Raw genomic sequence first — 12,002 nt, 5'->3', positions numbered from 1 at the left:
TTACACCACGTTCAGACCACACACAGTGAGGAGAAGACTCAGTGGGAGAACAAACTAAGGAGAGGAACACACCAGCGGGGTCTCGACCGGTGCTCCTGATCTACCTGGAAAGTGCTGAACCCCCTACCCGGTGGCCACAGTATGCTGTGAGAAGCAGAGAGAAGCTTTGCGGCTGAAAGTTCATCTAAAGTGAGTAAAGACCTGGATGACTTCATACTCCGCCTCCGCTTGTTTATTCCTGCACGGAACTGCACCCACCATACTTCTACATAGTCCTCCTACCCACTGCCCTGAGGCCTGCTCCGCCTGTGGGGAGTAGTACCAACTGTGCTGCCAGAACACCGGCCTCAGAGGACTGCTGCAGCGCTGGTGACCATCACCAGGAACCGCAGGTGGCGTAGTCGAATAACCACTCATCCTTGAAAGCCCAATATTTTTATGTGACAGCCCTGGGCACGGAACGGGTCGAGGCCACGACTGCATCCCCCCACCACATCTACACTGACCCGGCTCCGAGTAACCCCCAGCAGCCCAGGGAGGGCGTCGCAGCACCGGATTCCAACTGCCAGAAGTACCCTGCGTGCTGCAGAGGTGACAGACGACGGCTTCTGTACCGGGCGACGCTGACCCCGCAGGGGGTACCGACGGCGGGGGGCAGGCATAGGGCGATGTTAGGGGCCGCCTGCCCACCCGGCCGTCACTGTGCTGGAGCTGGGGGAAGGAGCCTGGTGGCCAGCGCTGGCCAGCGACAGTTGATTTTGTTTACTCATGTTTTTAAAACGGCGCCATCTACCGCCAGGTAAATGTATTCACAGGACATGTAATGTGCGGCTTTATGCAGCTCGCTCCGGCGCTCCCTCTACTGGTGGCTGCAGGTAGTGGTCTTGTCACCATTTGTACCATGAAGTACATATATAGATTATATCATGTGCACTATAGTAGAGATTCCGGGGCACATCCTGTGCTGGGCATATCGGGGGTGGTTGTTCTATCAGAGAGAAGTTTCTAAATAAATATTTATTCCAGATTACAAAGAAAATGAAGATGTTTTCAAAGCAGTGACAATAATGAATTGCTCTTCTGGTCCTGGGCTTCTCTCTTCACCTCATTGCCTTCTGCCTTGTGACATCGCTTGATCCTCCACTCGCACCAGCTGCAGCCGATCACTTGAGCAGAGCAATCGTCTCACCGGCAGATGTGTCCTCCCCTTAGACGCCAAACAAGAGCAGCATTTTCTCCAGGCCACAGATGGAAGATTGTGATGAGCTTTTCCTGCGGAGCCTGAGATCAGTAAATCACAAAGTGACAGATAAGTGTCAATGATCCGTGTCCGTATTCCTCTCTCCACTACCTTCCCTGTGGTATAACTTTCTAGGACCCCAGTACAATGGCCGCAGTATACAAGGATTGCAGCAGGTGTCACCCCTCGCCCCTGGTATCACATCTGTTACTGTGCGGCTGAAGCTGCTGCAGGGACTGTGGGAGAAATCATAAAAACACTGTCCCATATTACTGCCGCCATCCTGTGGACACTTTCACAGACAGATTTTGGCCTGGATTTGGGTCAGGAATTTGTAAGCCAAAATCAGGAGTCGGAACAGGTATCTCCAAGATAGATTTTATCTGTTTGTTTCACTCCTGGTTTTCTCTTAAAAAAATACTGATTTAATCCATAGAGTATATGTGGTGGTTGCATATCTGTAGTATAGATGTGCTGTCTATTTACACACAGAATGTGAAGTGTATGTGTTAGGCTACCTTCACACATCCACTTTTTAAGGACTGCAAATACGGACACACGCACACCCATTGTATTCAATGGTGGTGCATGAATGTCAGTTTTTTCACGTGTCCGTGTGAAAAACTTGCAGGCATGTAATTTTTTCTGGCAGCACGAAGGATATACGTGCGTGCCGCACACATGCATACTAATGACACACGTGCACACTGATGACACACGGTTGACAGCTTGACCCAGGGGAATGCATTGGGGGGGGGGTGATAAAATGTAGTGAACAACCCCTCTAAGGTCAAAATTGGCTTGCTCACTAAGGGGATAAAATATATGGTGGGAGTCCACAGTTTTTTTTTTTTTTTTTTTTTATCATCAGCGTTGCCTGGTCTTGCAGGTCGCAGGAAGACCAGGCAAGGCTGATGACAGTTGTCAGCACCCGGGGCCTGGTATTAGCGCTAACCAGGGCTGTGGAGTCGAAGTCGGAGTCCATTTTGGTGAGTCGGTATAAAATGGACCAACTCCAACTCCTAAACTATATAATAAATTGGGTACAGTAGTTCAATGCAGTTTATGGGGAATATTTTTTTTCGTAAGAATTTGGGAAAGTTATGAAATGTCCTATTCCTGATCTAAGGGTCTAGACTTTTAGCTGAGATAAATCTGTGCTACAGTAAATTTATCACTTAAACATGAGCCATGTATGAGGGAGTCGGAGTCGGTGTCATGGAAATTGAGGAATCAGAGTTGGAGTCGTAGTCAGAGGTTCGGCTTACCGACTCCACAGCCCTGGCAGAAACACCCCCACAAGTGACCCCATTTTGGAAACTAATTAAGGAATTAATTTAGGGGTATACTGAGCATGTTTACCCTACAAGTGATTCAAAAAACTTTATAACATTTAGATGTGAGAACAAAAAATAGTTTTTTTTCCACTAAAATACTGTTTTAGCACCAAATTTATAATTTACACGAGTGGTAATGGGAGAAATTGGACCCCATATTTTTTTATGCAATTTCTCCTGAATGTGGCAGTACCCAATATGTGGTTGTACACTACTGTTTGAGCACACAGCAGGGGTCGGATGGGAAGGAGGGCTACTTGGCTTTTAGAATGCAGATTTTGTTTGAATAGATTGTGGGCTCCATTAGCTGAGCCCTTGAGGTGCCAGAACAGCAGAATCCCCCACAAGTGACCCCATATTAGAAACTTCACTGCCTAAAGAATTCATGTAGGGGTGGAGTGAGTATTTTGAACCCATATGTTCACAGAATTTTATACGATTGAGATATGGAAATATGACATTTTAGTGGTAAAAATTACATTTTTGTATTTGCTGCAAATTTTTCAGGTACACAAGGGTTAATAGTTGAAAATGGACTGCATAATTTATTGCGCATTTTCTCCCTAATGAGGTGCTGCCCTATATATCGTCAGAAACTACTGTTAGGCCACACTACTGTTAGGGCTGAGATGGAAGGAGCGCTATTTGGCTTTTGGAGCACAGATTTTGTTAGAATAGTTTGCGTGCGACATTTGCGGAGCCCTGAAGTGCCAGAATAGCACAAAAAAACAAAAGTAACCCCATTGTAGAAATTGCACCTCTCAATGAATTCATCTATGGCTGCAGTTACTATTTTGTGACATCCACGCCAAGCTTTTTTTCTGGAGAAATGCAAATATGCCAGTTTAGTGCCCATACATTGTGCCCCCATATATTGTAGCGCCCCCATACATTGTGCCCAGCTTGTGATTCAGGAGACATGCACCCCGTAAATTAAGTGCTCTCTCCACACTACTTATTGGTAACATTTTGGGGTACATACTATTTTTATTATATTATAGAATATATTCTGGCATTTGGCAAATATTAAAATTTATGGTAATCCTAATTAACCTAAAACGGGAAAGGTTTATTCTGATTTCGTGTCAGATATTGAGAAAAACATACACTATATAAAAAGACACATATGCATGTAAACTTCTTGTTTCAACTGTAGATAAGTTCCTTGAGGGGTCTAGTTTCCAAAATGGTGTCACTTGTGGGGGGTTTCCACTGTTTAGGCACATCAGGGGCTCCCCAAACGCGACATGGCGTCCGTTAATTATTCAAGCAAATTTTACATTCAAAAAGTCAACTGGCGCTCCTTCCCTTCCGTACCCTGCCATGTGTCCAAACAGTGTTTATCCCCACATATGGGGTATCGGCTTACTCAGGGGAAATTGCACAACAAATGGTATGGTGCAATTTCTCCTGTTACCCTTATGAAAATGCAAAATTGTGGGCTAAAAAACATTTTTTGGGGAAAAATGTGAACATTTTATTTTTACGGCTCAATGTTATAAACGTCTGTGAAGCAGCTTGGGGGTTCAAGGTGCTCACCACACATCTAGATATGTTCCTGAGGGGTCTAGTTTCCAAAATGGTGTAATTTGTGGGGGGTTTCCACTGTTTACCTCTATGTGAACAGGCCAGCTGTACTGCATTAACCTTAGGGAGTTCACAGCAGAGTTTCTGTAAATTTGTCTTCAAATATGTATATGTACGTATGCCTGTATGTGTACTTATCTGTGTATATATTTGTATATGTGCGTGTCTCGTATTGTATGTGTACATATCTGTGTACCGTGTGCAAGCATGTTTGAGTGCATGTCTACGTACTGTGTGTGCATGTCTGCCTTCTGTATGCGTGCATGTTTGCGTACCGTACGTCATGTCTGCATCCTGTGTGTGTGCATAACTCTCACTCACTGACACACACATGTATGCACTCTCACACACTCCCCTCCACACTCTCCGACTCTCTTTTTCTCTCTTGCTCACACATTCTTTCACACTCTCCTACACACAATCTCACACACAGACACTCTCTCACACAAACTCACTATCACGTGCGCACACACACTGTCTCACACACATTATCTCACAGTCACAAAAACACACACATACACTCTCCTACACATTCTAATTCACATTGTCTCTCGCACATTCTCTATCAAACACTCTCATACACATACACTCACACACTCTCACATACACACCCTCTCACACACTCACTATCACGCTCACACGCACTCACAAAAACACATTCTCGCACACTCTAATACACATTCTCACAGACATACACTACCATGCACGCGCACATACATTCTCTCACACACACAAACACATTCACTCTCCCACAAACTCACTCGCACACACACATTCTCACTTACACAGTCACAAACCCACACAATCTTTCACTTAAAAACACAGCCACACACAATATCACACACACTCTTTCTATCACACTCACACCTACACTCAAACATTCTCACACATTCTCTCACACACACACATTCTCTCTCACACACATATTCTCAGGCTGCGTGCCGACTATGCGTTTTTCAAGCGTTTTTGCCACGGAATTTCTGCAGCGAAAACGCTTAAAAAACGCTTGGTAATACGTGCCCCATGGTCCCCAATGATAATCCGCATGTGCTGTGCACATGCTGCGGAAATTTCCGCTGCGGATTATCATTGCGGAAAAATACGCGGCATGTCCATTAATTTTGCGGCCACGCAGCGTAATTGCCGCCATTGACTTGCATTGAACCGCATAATATCCGTATGAACACATTTTCACAAGCGGATATCATACGGTCCAATGTGCGGATGGTACCCGGGTTTGGAGAAGAGGAGACTCTCCTCCAGACCCGGGTACCATAGAACCTGTTAAAAAAAGAATTTAAAATAAAAAATAAAGATTATACTTACCTTCCGATGTTCCCCGGTTTCCTCAGCGATGCGTTCGGTCTGTTGTATGGGTCGCGGTCGTGTGAAAGGACCTGCCATGACGTAATTTAGTCATGAAACAGGTCACGCGACCGTCGGTGGTTGCGTGACCTGTCACGTGACTAAATGATGTCATGGCAGGTCCTTTCACACCACCACGACCCACACAACAGACCGGACGAAGAGGAGAAAACACCGGGGGCCATCGGAAAGTAAGTATAATCTTTATTTTTTACCATTCTTATTCTTTTCTTTAACTATTACTTGGTCACACTATATAAATCCATGCCGGTTGCATGGATTTATATAGTGTGACCAAAGTTGTCAAGCACTTTTCCAATTGATGCTAAAATCGCTTGGAAAAGCGCTTGATAAGCCGCATGCAGAAATGCCTGCAAAAACGCTTGACAAACGCTTCTACCTGGCAGGAAAAAATCATGTAAAATCCGCATGCGTTTTTCCTGCCAGGGAGAAGCGTAAAAAATATGCAGCATTTCTTCATCATGGGCACTTAGCCACACACACACACACTCACACATACACTCACACATTCTCACACACAAACCGTCACACACTCACTCTCTCTGACATACTACACACACTCTCTAACACACACATTCTCACACACACACATTCGCACGCACACTATCTTTCGATCTCACTTTCTCTCTCACATTCTCTCACTCACAGAAACACTCACACAGGCACTCCACATACACACTCTCTCCTACACAAAGGCACTCACACACACACGTTCACATATAAGTACTCTCAGACCAGACACTCTCACACTCATACACACACACTCTCACACACAGAAACCCTCACACAAAACATTCTCACATTCCACACACACCCACACTCTCCCCCACTCTCACACAAACACTTCTGCAGAAGCACACATGCTCAATCTCTCACATACACACCCTCACACAAACACACACACACGCTCCTACACCCACACACGCACTCTGAAACATGCACTCTCACACAAACACATTTTCACACATTCACTCTCACATACTCTTACACGCTTTCCTACACACACTCATCTACACACAATCTCCCCCACTCACAAACTTCTACACAAACACACATTCTCATACACACTCACTCTCACACTGTCTCACACACACACTCTCTCTCTCACACAAAAACACTCTCTCCCCCAATCTCACACACACTCTCACATTCACACAGACACACATTCTTAGACCAGACACTCTCTCACACACACTCTTTTTCTCTAGACACTCTCACTCTCTGACACTCTCCTACACACATCGATACTGAAAAACAAATGGGTGGATTCTGCGCTGTTGTAGGAAGAATGACGAATGCCACTCTAATTGTAAATGGTTTAATGATTTGACATTTGTTTTCTAGTATCGATGCTTTTATCTCCTCGTGGGTCTGCAGCAGCCTTAAGTGTTTTCAGTGGTTGTGTGTACAGAATGCAAACCAGGTGAGCGCAATTGTGCCATCTTTTCCATATCTGCGCTTTGTCTCCTTCCAGTCTCTCTCTTGGACTCTCCTACACACACACACTTCCCTTTGCACACTCCCCTCCACACACTTTCTCACACACAAAAAAACGTCTCACTCACACACACAGGCATACTCAAACGCACTCACATTCACACAAACATACTCTTTCACACACACATTCTCAGACCAGACACTCTCCTTCATACACACTCTCCCCTCCACACACTCTCACACGAAAGCATACTCTCACACACACTTTTATATACTCTCTCGCACTCACACACAATCTCACATGCACACTCACGAACACACTCTTACACACAAACACAATCACACACTCTCGCATGCACGCTCACATGTACACACAATCCCACACACACCCTTACACACAAAAACTCTTTGATACACATACACACACTCTTACACACTCTCACACGCACACCATCTCTCCTTCACTCACACACTCCTGCACAAACACATTCTTACACAATCACTCGCTCACACACTCTCCTACACACTCTAATACAGTCTGACACGCTCACACACATACACTCAAATACACTCTCATACACACACTCACTCTCTCACCCACATACTCACCCAATCTCACACAAACACACACTTACACAAACACACTCTTAACACACAAACTGTCAAACATTTTCTCTTACACACAAGCACACTCTCTCTCACACACACTATCCTACACCCCCACTCTCAGACACACACTCCACACTCTCTCATACAGACACACGTTCCTACACACATACTCTCTCTCACACAAACACACACAATCTCACACACACTGCTTCACACAATTATCACTGACACACACTCTCTCACACAAATGCTCTCTCATTCACACACATACGCACTCTTAAACACAAAAACTATCAATGTACTACTACCTGCTAAAAATTGAAGTAGTGTAGGTCAGGCATAGAGAAAATGGAAGTTTCGCAAATACATATTACAACTATTGTTTAATAGGCAAACATCACATGTAGGGTTTGCAAGCTATACCTTCTAGCTACTTTGTCTAAATTAGAAGCAAATTGTTTGAAGATTACTTCTACCTAAATGGCAGAAAACGCATCTATCTTGGTGATGGATAAGACAGCTTGAGTGGATATGGAGGAGGCTGTTTTTTTGATAGCAAAATGTTTAAATTACACCTAATAATTTATGGAAAGTATCAGATTTTTCTAACTATTGAACTCACATTAATTTAAAACAAACTCACATAAACACACTCAGACAAACACATTCTCACACTCTCCCACACAAACACTCTCCCACACAAACACTATCCCACACACTCACATAAACACACACTTTCTCTCACAAACACACTCACTCAAATACAAGCACACTCACATAAACACTCACACACAAAAACTCACACAAACACGCTGACAAAAACATGCTCATACATACACGCCCACACAAACACACTCCCACAAATATACTCAAACAGTCACATAAACACACACACTCACCCAGACACTCACACAAACGCTCTCACACAAACACTCACATAAACACACTCTCACACACACACTCACGCTCACACAGACACACTCAGACAAGCTCACACATACACGCTCACACACACTCACACAAACATGTGCAAAACCTGAGATGATGATAGGCCAAACCTGATGAGGGCGCGAGATTATGATAGGCCAAATCTGACAAGGGTGGAGATCATGGTGGGCCAAACCTGATGAAGGCGCGAGATGATGATAGGCCAAACCTGAGATGATGATAGGCCAAACCTGATGGGGGCATGAGATGATGATAGGCCAAACCTGATCAATGCGCAAGATGATGGTAGGCCCAACTTGATGATGGCGCGAGATGATTATATGCTAAACCTGAGATAATGATAGGCAAAACCTGATGGGGGCGCGAGATGATGGTAGGCTAAACCTGAGGAGATGATAGGCCAAATCTGATGGGGGCGCGTAACCTATCATCTCCTCAGGTTTGGCCTACCATCATCTCGCGCCCCCATCAGGTTTTGCCTATCATCATCTCAGGTTTAGCATATAATCATCTCGCACCATCATCAAGTTGGGCCTACCATCATCTCGCACCCTCATCAGGTTTGGCCTACCATCATCTCGAGCCCTCATCAGGTTTATCCTATCATCATCTCACGTTCTCATCAGGTTTGGCCTATCATCATCTGGCATTCTCATCAGGTTTGGTCTACCATCATCTCACGCCCTCATCAGGTTTATCCTATCATCTAGCGCCCTCATCAGGTTTGGCCTATCATCATCTCGCGCCCCCATCAGGTTTGGCCTATCATCATCTCAGGTTTGGCCTGATGGGGGCGCGAGATGATGATAGGCAAAACCTGATGAGGGCGTGAGATGATGTTAGGCCAATCCTGATGAGGGCGCGAGATGATGATAGGCCATACCTGATGAGGGCGCGAGATGATGATATGCCAAACCTGAGATGATGATAGGTCAAACCTGATGGGGGCGCGAGATGATGATAAGCCAAACCTGATGAGGGCACGAGATGATGGTAGGCTAATCCTGATGAGGGCGCGAGATGATGGAAGGCCAAGCCTGAGATGAAGGTAGGCCAAATCTGATAAGGGCGTGAAATGATAAGCCAAACCTGATGAGGAAGCGAGATGATAGGCCAAACCTGATGAGGGCGCGAGATGATGGTAGTCCAAACCTGATGAAGGCTCCAGATGATAGGCCAAACCTGATGAGGGCTCCAGATGATGGTAGGCCAAATCTGATGAGGGTGCGAGATGATGGTAGGCCAAATCTGATGATGGCTCCAGATGATGATTGGTCAAACCTGATGATGGAGCGAAATGATGATAGTCCATACCTGATGAGGACACGAGATGATGATATGCGAAACCTGAGATGGTAATACGCCAAATCTGATGAGGGTGCGAAATGATGATAGGTCAAACCTGATGGGGGCGCAAGATAAGCCAAACCAGATGAGGGCATGAGATGATAGGACAAACCTGATGAGGGCTCGAGATGATGGTAGGCCAAACCTGATGATGGCGCGAGATGATGATATGCCAAACCTGAGATGATGATAGGAAAAATCTGATGAGGGCGCAAGATGATGGTAGGCCAAATCTGACGAGGGTGCAAAATGATGATAGGTCAAACCTGATGAGGCCTCGAGATGATGGTAGGCCAAACCTGCTGAGGGCGTGAAATGATAAGCCAAACCTGATGAGGGGGCGTGAGATGATGGTAGGGCAAACCTGATGAGGGCTCGAGATGATGGCAGGCCAAATCTGATGAGGGTGCGAGATGATGATAAGCCAAATCTGATGAGGGTGCGAGATTATGGTAGGCCAAATCTGATGAGAGAGCGAGATGATGTTAGGCCAATCTTGATGAGAGAGCGAAATGATGATAGGCCAATCTTGATGAGAGAGCGAAATGATGATAGGCCAATCTTGATGAGAGAGCGAAAGGATGATAGGCCAATCTCGATGAGAGAGTGAAATGATGATAGGCCAATCTCGATGAGAGTGCGAAATGATGGTAGACCTAACCTGATGAGGGCGCGAGATGATGGTAGTCCAAACCTGATGAGGGCGCGAGATGATGGTAGTCCAAACCTGATGAGGATGCGAGATGATGGTAGTCCAAACCTGATGAGGGTGCGAGATGATGGTAGTCCAAACCTGATGATGGCTTCAGATGATGATTGGCCAAACCTGATTTGGGTGCGAGATGATGATAGGCCAAACCTGATGAGGGTACGAGATGATGGTAGGCCAATCCTGATGAGGAACAGAAAAAAACATGAGTACAAAATGGTATAAAAAGTTCAAGTTTTATTTAGTCAATCTGTAAATAACTTATATTTATATTATGGATATATTAATGTAATACATGACAAAGTGCAATGTGCTGGAAGAAAAACGCAGTCCTGCCTGCAAAGGCATATCATACCCAAGCTAAAAAGATAGAGTCCATATACATAGTGTGGTATCTTTCCAGAGATATACTGGATAGAATAAGGCTGTATATTAGAAGTGGAGCACATAAAAATGTTTAAACCAAACCCAGGTTTACCAGATGCTTACCACAATTGTATATGGTGTCCAGGGTGACACGGAGGACAGGTGGCAAAGGTGTCTCGACGCATGTTTCGCTTGTAAAAAGCTTCATCAAGAGACAGGTAAATGAAAGAGAATCAACAGGACATTTATAAATACACCCACAATTGGTCACATGGTGCGTCATGTGATTGAAACACATAGCTCAAGATAAATAAGGATCTTAGACGGAGCATGCGTGGTAGTTTTAAACCCGCTCTGCCCCATGAATACTGAGCATCATCATGCAAATCAGGATCAAATGAAGGCCTGAAGCGGCGCATGCGTGGCAGTACCAAACCCGTTCGGCCCCATGGATAATGGCCGTCACGCCCCCTGTATGCATCTCCAGCACGTGCGGTCACGCATCCGGAGACCACACACAGGGGATAAAGATAGCCAAATCCATGAGCGGAAGTTGGGGGGCAGCGGCGCAGGCGCACATCGGCCCGTAATAGCACAGGCAATCACCGAAAATCAAACATATGTCACCAACAAATATTACCTCAGCTGGTGTATACAGTATTTGGTGACATATGTTAATATATTAATGTAAGTTATTTACAGATTGACTAAATAAAACTTTAACTTTTTATGCCAATTTGTACTCATGTTTTTTTCTGTTCTAAATGCTATATGAGACTATTCTGGCTGACTCTGGATTTACCGAGGTTTCAGCCATTGTTTCCTTAAGATATATTGGTCGTTGTTTGTACAATCCTGACCAGGGCGTGATATGATGGTAGGCCCAATCTAATAAGGGCGCGAGATGATGATAGTCCAAACATGATGAAGGCACGATATGATGGTAGGCTAAACGTGATGAGGGCGAGAAGTCATGACATACCAAACCTGATGAGGGCGAGAGATGATGATAAGCCAAACCTGATGAAGGCGCGAG

General features: G+C 45.1%; 1 long non-coding RNA gene across 2 annotated transcripts in view; it reads right to left on the bottom strand.

The window, feature by feature from the left end:
* Positions 1-1,002: 1,002 nt before the first annotated feature.
* The window catches only part of LOC141166317 (uncharacterized), a 55,874-nt gene continuing 44,874 nt past the window's right edge, over positions 1,003-12,002 (bottom strand). The window contains exon 5 of one of the 2 annotated variants that reach the window (XR_012251278.1): positions 1,003-1,281. This is a non-coding gene — a long non-coding RNA (uncharacterized lncRNA). Of the gene's footprint in view, positions 1,282-11,093; positions 11,169-12,002 lie in introns of those variants that run through there. The other variant, XR_012251279.1, reaches the window with a different exon arrangement.

Source organism: Phyllobates terribilis, unplaced genomic scaffold, assembly GCF_046119375.1.
Source record: "Phyllobates terribilis strain yellow unplaced genomic scaffold, ASM4611937v1 Scaffold_11__3_contigs__length_659146591, whole genome shotgun sequence".
Classification (NCBI taxonomy): Eukaryota; Metazoa; Chordata; class Amphibia; order Anura; family Dendrobatidae; genus Phyllobates; species Phyllobates terribilis.
Note: the sequence above shows the minus strand (reverse complement) of the source record. Positions and strands in the feature narration are given on the sequence as shown.